At 44.8% G+C, this 9,869-nt stretch overlaps 1 pseudogene; it reads right to left on the bottom strand.

Annotated features, from left to right (window-relative positions):
- Positions 1-766: 766 nt before the first annotated feature.
- LOC124655323 lies at positions 767-2,865 on the bottom strand (annotated as a pseudogene).
- Positions 2,866-9,869: the final 7,004 nt, after the last annotated feature.

The following is a 9,869-nucleotide window of genomic DNA, read 5'->3' as shown; positions in this document are numbered from 1 at the left end:
TGCGAGTGCTTGGGCGGCGGGCTCTCTCCCGGACCTCCACGGGGCGCGACGGCGAGGAGCGGTCGCTCTGGCCCGGCGGCTGGCTTCCCAACCTCGACCACCTCCTTCCGGTTGGCGCCGGAGACGCCCTTCAATGCTCCAGCGGAGATCCACCCGAGCTATTAATGAGCTCGCAGCTCCGATTCAAGTTACTATAAATTCAGGCCGGCACGGCGGCGGCGGTCCTCAATTTTGCCCTTCTGCTTGCAGATTCCTGATGCAGGAGAGGGGAAAGAGAAGATAATTGCTGTTCTTGTTGACGAAGAATCCGTAGGGCCAGTGTCACGGCGAGGATGTGGAGCCAAAATTTTCCGAGATGATGGAGCCCTGGAACTGTATATTTACCAAAATAATATCAGAGTGCCTGGTCTAATTCATGGGCCGAAACGCAATGTCATTTTCAGTTTCTGCCTTATAGTAGTTCTTTCCGCTTCTAAGCTATGGGTTTATCATACGTTTCATTGTTTCTCCTCGGTATATGCATGGATTGTATTGATACTATGTAAGGCAAACATTTTTACACAATGAAGTAGAGTACGATTTCAGATGGTTGTATAGCTGTCTCACGTTCTGCTCTCTTTCGTAGTTTGTGTTGTACTGTAGTTCCAGCCTCGACTTCGCAACACACCTTAAATTGGCAGGAAATATAACTGGTGAACACAAATTTCGTTACACTGAACAAATGTAAAAAAGGCTATCTAAGATTATTCATCAAAACTGCATTTTGTTTGTCATATTTCTATGCATCAATCGTGGTTACAGTCTCAACCAGAGATACAGTCAGAAGTTGAAACATTTATAGCCATCAGAGCTCATATTGATTGATGCTCTTACAAGAAACTACAAGCATATCCTATAATTTAGTGCCCAGAACAAACGAAGGACATCAAAATTGTTCCTGCCCATCTCCTTTTGTTTCAGCACGTAGTGGAGGAATGTCTTGAAGAACACCTTCTCCAGATGACCTGAGGCCTAGCCTACTGAGAAGCCCACCATCAAGAGCATTCGGAGTAGATGCAGATGCTTCTGTCTCGCCCTCGGTTCTCCTTCTATGGCCAAGAATAGCCTCAATGGCAGCAGCACTAGCTTTAGCCGCAGCCTCATCCTTGGCAGCAGCCTCTGCCCTCCTTGCCGCCCTCTCTTCCCTGGCCTGTGACTCAGCCCTCGCCTTCTCTTCCGCCGCCCGCACCACTGCTTCGGCCTTCTCCCTCTCCACGTCTTCATATATCTTTGCTATGTCATCTTCCCTGCCCTCTCCGCGCAATGCACCTTCCAAAAGCTCCCTCATCTCATCTGTGAAAATCACTTTCTCATCCAACAGAATACCCTTTGCTATCTTGGCTGCATCATCCAACCGCGTAACTCCAACGTAAGCCTTTAGCAGTGTCTCATAGGTTGCAATGCTTGAGCCAATTTCCTTTTCCCTCATCTGATCAAAGTACTCCTGAGCCTTGTCAAGCAAACTTAAACCAGTCAAGCCATCGACAATCTTATGGTAGTGCGATGCCTCAGGCTTCAACCCCAACTCGGACATTTTGTTGAAGTAACTGACACCATCATCAGGGCGATCAGCTCTAAAGCACGCATCCATGAGCAGCACATATGTCTCTTCATCTGCGACAAGACTATGATTGTTCATCTCCTTGTGGAGCACCTCTGCATCATCTGCCAACCGATTAAGCCCGAGATGCCGAATCAGGTTATTGTATGCTGCAACATCTGGCACCACCTTATACTCTCCCATCCTGCGAAACATCGCAATCGCATCCTCAAACTTACCAGCAGCACAGTAGGCATCCACCATCACACTGAAGCTTCTAACATCAACCGCAATCCTCAGCGGATGGTCATGCTCCGCAAGCATTCTATCGAACAGGTTTAGTGCATCCTCTAACCTTCCGTTCTGCCCGAGTGCATCCACCACACCATTGTAGCTCTCTGCTCCCAACCTCACCTGTGACTCCAGACCGACTGACCGAGCACCTCTTTGTAGCACTCCATCGCCTTCTCCTCCATTCCCATGAGGAAGTAGGCCTTCATGAGGCTCCCGTACACAATGCCATCGAGAACCGGCTCGCCACCAAGCTTGTCCTGCAGTTCCTGGTACAGCTCCACGGCTTTTGCCCCATCCCCAGCTTGCACGCATCCAGCCATGAGGAGGCTGTAGACATGAGGATCGGGCCCGACGAAACCGGAAGCGAGCATCTCGTCCTTGAGCTCGATGGCGTCGTGGAGGCGGCCGTGGTCCGCCACGAGGCACTTGACGACGACGCGGTAGGCGGTCGGTGAGGGGGGCACTGGAGAGCCAGCGCGGGCGATCTGGCGGAGGTGGAGGAGCGCGGAGTCGGGGAGGCGGCGCGCGGCGAGCGCGGAGAGGTAGAGCGCGTGGGTGGCGGCGGTGGGCGCGACGGCGGCCTGGATGGAGAAGCGGTGGAGCGCGAAGAAGTCGTCGAGGCGGCGCGCGCGGAGGAGCGCGGCGAGCACGGCGACGCAGGTGAAGGAGGAGGGGCGGCAGTTGGAGTGGAGCGCGTGGCGGGTGAGGAGCGCGGCCTCGGCTAGGTCGTCGGTGACGGGGGCGGCGGCGGCGGGTGGGGAGAGGAGCGCGAGGATGCGGTTGTGGAGGGCGAGGCGGGAGGGGGCCAGCGAGGGGAGGGGCTCCGCGAGGCGCACGGAGCTCGGGGAGGGCGGCGGCGCTGGGGGCGTCGAGACGAACGCGTCGCGGCGGCGCGCCCGGCGGGAGGACGCGGCGGAGGCGGCGTCGGCGTGGGCGAGCGGGAAGAGCGCCGGCACGAGGCGGCGCGCGGAGAGATGCTTGGAGAGCGACATCTCCGGCGGTGGCTCGGGTGCGGCGCCGCCGTGCGTGGAGGGGGTCGAGGGTTTAGGCTCTCACGGTCAAACAACAAAGCCTATCAGTGAATCAACCTTTTTTTAAGAATACCTGCTGTGTTACGACTTCACGGACAAGCCAAACGCTGTTAGACACGTGTCAATCATTGGTTGCGTGCTCACGTATACACCCGGTCACCAGGCTTCATCCGCTACCTACTATGTGGTATTTTTCTGCCATTCCAAAGTAAATTGCTTGTGTGCTACCTTTAAAATTTCATTCCTTGTCTTTGCAATATATAGCTCATGGGAAAGTAGCCTAAAAACTATTGTGGTAAAGAATATGTCGCTTATGTATCTTAGTTCTTATAAGTTGCTTGTTGAGTGGTAACCATGTTTCTGGGGACGCCATCAACCTGTTACACCTTTGTTGAATATCATGTGAGTTGCTATGCATGTTCGTCTTGTCTGAAGTAAGGGAGATTTGCCATGAGTTAAATGGTTTGAGTATGCATATTGTTAGAGAAGAACATTGGGCCGCCAACCAAAGCCATGTATCATGGTGGAAGTTTCAGCTTGGACATTAATCCTCAAATCTCTTATGAGAATATTATCTGTTGTTGAATGCTTAAGCATTAAAAAGGAGTCCATTATCTGTTTTCTATGTTGTCCCGATATAGATGTCCTTAAGTTGAGATCTATCAAAATTGAGAAATCAAATGCGATCTATCTCCTTGGACCTTTGTACAGGTGGCATAGAGGTACCCCTTTGTGACACTTGGTTAAAACATATGTAATGCAATGATAATCCATGGAAGTCCAAGCTAACTAGGACAAGGTGCGGGCACTATTATTATTCGATGCATGAGGCTTGCAACTTATAGGAGGTTTTATGCATAACACATATGAATTATTACTACCGTTGACAAAATTGTTTCCATGTTTTCAAAATAAAAAGCTCTAGCACATGAGTAATCCTCGCTTCCCTCTGCGAAGGGCCTTTCTTTTACTTTATGTTGAGTCGGTTTACCTACTTCTTTCCATCTTAGAAGCAAACACTTGTGTCAACTCGTGTGCATTGATTCTTACATACTTGCTTATTTGCACTCATCATATTACTTTGTGTTGACAATTATCCATGAGATATACATGTTGAAAGTTGAAAGCAACTGCTGAAACTTAAATCTTATTTCCTTTGTGTTGCTTCAAAACCTCTTATTAAGAATCTATTGCTTTATAAGTTAACTCTTATGCAAGACTTATTGATGCTTGTCTTGAAAGTACTATTCATGAAAAGTCTTTGCTATATGATTCAGTTGTTTAGTCTTTATCTTTACCATTGCTTTGAATCACTTCATTCATCTCATATGCTTTACAATAGTATTGATCAAGATTATGATAGTAGCATGTCACTTCAGAAATTATCTTTTTTATCGTTTACCTACTCGAGGGCGAGTAGGAATTAAGCTTGGGGATGCTTGATACGTCTCAAACGTATCTATAATTTCTTATGTTCCATGCTAGTTTTATGACAATACTCACATGTTTTATATACACTTTACATCATTTTGATGCATTTTCCGGTACTAACCTATTAACAAGATGCCGAAGCGCCAGTTCCTGTTTTCTACTGTTTTTGGTTTCAGAAATCCTACACAGGAAATATTCTCGGAATTGGACGAAATAAAAGCCCACGGTCTTATTTTTCACGGAGGCTTCCAGAACACCGAAGAGGAGACGAAGAGGAGCCACGAGGCGGCCACACCCTAGGGGGGCCCGGCCCCACCCCTGGCCGCGCCGCCCTACGGGGTGGGCCCCTCGGGACTCCACCGACATCGCCCCTTCGCCTATATATTCTCCCCGTCGCGAAAACCCTAAAATATCAAGTCATATTCCACGAAAAGTTCCGTAGCCGCCGCCATCGCGAAGACAAGTTTCGGGGGACAGAAGTCTCTGTTCCGGCACGCCGCCGGGACGGGAAGTGCCCCGGAGTCATCTCCATCGACACCACCGCCATCTTCATCGCCGTTGTTGTCTCCCATGATGAGGAGGGAGTAGTTCTCCCCGAGGCTAAGGGCTCTACCGGTAGCTATGTGGTTCATCTCTCTCTCCCATGGTGTGATCTTTATGTGATCATGAGCTTTGTATCACTATTAATCTATGTGCTACTCTAGTGATGTTATTAAAGTAGTCTATTCCTCCTCCATGATGTAAAGTTGACAGTGTGTGCATCATGTAGTACTTGGCGTAGGTTATGATTGTAATCTCTTGTAGATTATGAAGTTAACTATTACTATGATAGTATTGATGTGATCTATTCCCCCTTTCATAGCTATCGTTGACAGTGTGTATGCTATGTTAGTACTCGGTCTAAATTGCAACGGTCTATTATGCACTCTAGAGGTTACTTTAATATGAACTCTGGATTCACTCTCCACAGTGTGACGGTGACAGTGTGCGCATCGTGTGTGATTCCTTTATGAAGTTGTGGAGCTTGTTTACTCCGGCTTGAGGTGTGCTTTTATAGCCCTACACAATGAATGATGTTTGTTATCGAACAAGAGAGTGTTTGAGATTAGCATTTATTTCTTCAGTTATGTGATCATTGTTGAGAGTGTCCACTAGTGAAAGTATGATCCTAGGCCTTGTTTCCAAGCATTGAAACACCGTTTCCAACAAGTTCTGCTACATGTTTGCTTGCTGCCATTTTTATTTCAGATTGCAATAACTACTTATAGTCATCTATATTACTTGTATTTCACTATCTCTTCGCCGAACTAGTGCACCTATACATCTGACAAGTGTATTAGGTGTGTTGGGGATACAAGAGACTTCTTGTATCTTAATTGCAGGGTTGCTTGAGAGGGATATCTTTGACCTCTACCTCCCTGAGTTCGATAAACCTTGGGTGATTCACTGAAGGGAAACTTGCTGCTGTTCTACAAACCTCTGCTCTTGGAGGCCCAACACTGTCTACAGGAACAGAAGCGTGCGTAGACATCATGGCGGTCCTCGGGTTTCTCGCATGCGAGGATGAAAATCTTCCGGAGGTCAGTTTGCTCTGATCTGGCTGGAGAGATGAGTTCCGAAAAGCTCCGCCGGCGAATGGAACCGTGCATCTTTTGCCTGCAGTTTGCTGGATCGGGTGGTATTCGATCGCGCGCACCCATGATTTTATTCCGACCGTTTGGTTCCAGAGGGAGCGACACGAAGCTCTATTCTGTGTTGACATCAGGTGACTTTTTGGTCCGTGGTGAAGTTATAAGAAGGAATATCATGAAGGCCGGACTGGCGGACTGGCTAAAGGAGGTTCGAGTCTTCGTGATGCTGAGGGATCTGCTTGCCGTTCCAGGCTCTGCAGCAGTGGTATGCATGTGGGGGCGGCAGTACAGGAGAAGTTCAGAGGCTTACCTCTTAGGGTGAAAACCCAAGGTCTGGCCTTAACTGGTTGAGCCTGGCAATGTTCTTGTTGGAGGCATTGTTTTGGGAGTGAGGACTATCTTCAGGGTGAAAACCTAAGACCTTTGGTCGGGCGACGACGGCACTGGTGCACTGTTCCCTTCTTGGAGGCATCTCTTTTGGAGAGTCTGTACTTCAGGTTTTGTCACGGTGGTGGTTGTATTATTGTTGCTAGGTCTAGAATGCTGTAGCGGGAATTTTATTTCTTAGTTTTCTTACTCTTTTTTAGATGTGTGCATCAGTACTGCCATTATGGCAGGAGGCTGGGTGTAATTAGTATCTTTTGATATTAATATATTCCCTTTCTCTAAAAAAATGTAACAAGGTAATGCAAATGGTTCTCAACAAAAAAAACATGCGAAGTGTCCTCCGATAGGTGTACATGAAAAAGGAAGCTTTCATTATGCTTAGATTCGTTGTACACAAATCATCATTCCTACAATGAGCTCTCCTCTTGTTCGCGCTCCCGCTTCATCCTTCTTATACTAAATCTATGTACGTCGCTGCTACTGACCCTACATGTCATACATCCACCAACCCCGGTCTCTCCAGTCGGCAAAATAGATGCTATTGATTGTTTATACTAATCTTTTTTACTTGCACTTTTGGCTGTGTAAAATTTTCATAATTTTATTGTAGCCGTTTGCTACAACTTGTTGCTCAAAAAGATCTGTATGCAAACCTTTTGTATCGAATTTATTTTGTTGACTTGTAGCTTTAAATCTGGAACGGATGCCAACTCCAATTAATTGATCTTGTTCGCCACTGCAATATAAAGAGCACACTTCGCTCCCCTCTCTCTCTCACCCTCCCTCCCTCTCTATAGTAATTCCGGTATTTGGTGCTAGGATTTTTTATATAAAGAAGCTTTCAGTTTGGAATAGAAACTTAGTAGAGTTATAGAAAATACGTGAGTTAAATAAAGCCCCATTTCCTACAAATATCTTATCTCTAGCTGGAGTAGGTTTTTATGTCCTTCACGCATGTAAGATCCTATCTATACATACGAACTACCTTCTAACTAAAATATTTTCTACATATATCTTATCTCCAGATTTTTCTACTCCCTCCGGTTCATATTAATGGACTCTAATTTGTCTAGATTCGTATAATCTAGTTAAGTTTTTTGACTAGATGCATGAGTATCTAGATAAATTTGAGTTATTTAATATGAACCGGAAGGGAGTATCATATTTTAATGGAGGGAAAGATTTCCCTATTATTTGTAGATGCTATGGAGCATGTCTAAATATTTACTCTAGAACCTTCATGAAAAACATATATACACCCCTATTTTTCTCAATATTTATTGAAGATTTTTATTCTGCCACGGAACATAACTGTAATAACTTTCAACAATAATATTCAGTTAATTTTTAAACAAACAACATTTCTAGGACAACTCTTCAAATGCCCACACGTGTTCATGACGCCCACACGCCTGACATCCTGTCCCCCACATCGCCACTCGCCCAAAAGCATGCACACACGCATACCGACTGCTCGCTTCGTGATCGAACGCCACCGCACTCCACTCACATCGCCGCTGATGTCCTATCCCCACATGATAGCTCGCCCAAACGCCAACACACACGCCTGCCTGCCGCTCGCCACAGGCCCATATGCATTGTCCCTTTGTGATGCCCGAAACTGGCATTATGCAAATTTAGCGTCACCACTATAAAAACGCATAATATCGACCTAGGACTGCAACCAAGCGTACCATGCACTCGAAACATACACACGATACAGGATGGGATAGAAAGTGTTATTAGACAAATTCTAGATGAAATCCGTAAAAAAACATATGTACAATAACGACTCCAATGAGGAAAGTTTAACAAATGGATACATTACAAAGATATAAAATCACAGTGAAAGCGAATAAACGATGGCATCCATATCAATGCTTGGGACAAGCCGCAGGGATAACACAGCTAACATCGTCTATTATCATAACCTATGCCGGTAAAAGAACATGAGATAGAGAAGAAATGTGAGTACAAAAGGTATTCTGCAAGACTTAAGAGATGAACATGATTTTCATAGAGAATATGTTGACTTAAGCGGCAGCGAAGCACTAAGCAACTCTATAGAGACAAACTACAACCTGCGTTTATTAGAGATATAGGTAAGAGAGCCTATGCGAACCTACTAGGTTACAATGTTTACCACCAAACATAACACTACCTCTTTTCACCCCCCTCGTATACCCCACGAGGAAGCAATTCCAAAGGCACACAATCCGTTGGAAATTTTATTGGTAACATGTTGTAGTTGTTCTATATTACTATTCACATTTTTATTATTAGGTGCAAGTACGTTTTTCTATGATATTCACACGTCTCATGTCGTTCATAATCATAGGCACATCTTTTCGAAAAGATTCAACACTTCATGCATGCACCAATGTTCACATACACGTTCGATCAATCCTTTAAGCAAGATAAAATGTATTCCATCAGGATAGTCACGACTGAACCCCTCCTTTCACTACAAACCAAGTCCAAGGAGACACCCAACTACGTTATATGTAACACGAGTCTGGCCGAAGCTCTGTGACGTGCCTAAGCGTTATGTGGCCGACTAAGAAGGAATTTTTGCCCAGTGGGATGAGATCAACTTCGCAATGACCGGCGGTCCTATATGTATGCACAAACAACATATAATTATAACATAGCAGATCCATCTTCATTATATATTCAATTTGATAACACACAAAGTGTTGATGATGTTCTGAGTGGGATCAAGTGATATTGTGGTATGGTAAGAAATTGACAGTTATGTTTTGTTAACTATCACATGATTTATGCTTGAATCAAGGAAAGTATTCTAACTTGAGGAAGGCTTCATCATCATCATCATCATTATCTAGCTGAAATAGAATGTGTAAGACAATTTATGGCCTTGATTGGTTTTATATTTTATCGGTATCATAGTGGTTACTGCGAGCTCAGGTTATAGTTTAGATAGTCACAATTTCATCAAAAAATAGATTTTGTATGAAGAACATATTGTGTTTTTTATGTTGAAGGTTTTGGTAGGTCCTATTTTATAGAGAGGTCAAACTTTTCCTTTTGGGGATTTATCCCCTTTTGTTTTTGTTTGGTTTTTGTATGTATAAATATCTAGATCTTTTCGTTAGCTTCAAAACAAGACAGAGTTATCGAAATCAAAGCCCGAATGCAAACAATATTTTATTTTTTAGGAACTTCTCTCCACTTCAATCCATAATCTTTATTCTCCATAAGCACAAGCACAGAAGAAGCTTCAAAATATGTGGAAAATACATATAAGCTTGATGTGCACGGTAAAAAAAAAGGACAAAAAATATATTCATGCATATGTAGCAATTTACAATATTCTCTAGGGCATCCAGAGAAGTGGCCATTACTTTACAATATTTTTCCTCAAATCTCAAGCTTTTACACGTATATTAATTCCATTTTTCATCTTTGCAATACCTCATGTATAAAATGGCAACTACAAGCTACAATCCCATGCTCATTCAGGCATGTTATTCTTCTGCCACCAGGAGTCTTACA

Source organism: Lolium rigidum, chromosome 5 (genome assembly GCF_022539505.1).
Source record: "Lolium rigidum isolate FL_2022 chromosome 5, APGP_CSIRO_Lrig_0.1, whole genome shotgun sequence".
NCBI lineage: Eukaryota > Viridiplantae > Streptophyta > Magnoliopsida > Poales > Poaceae > Lolium > Lolium rigidum.
This window is presented reverse-complemented; position numbering and strand designations above follow the sequence as displayed.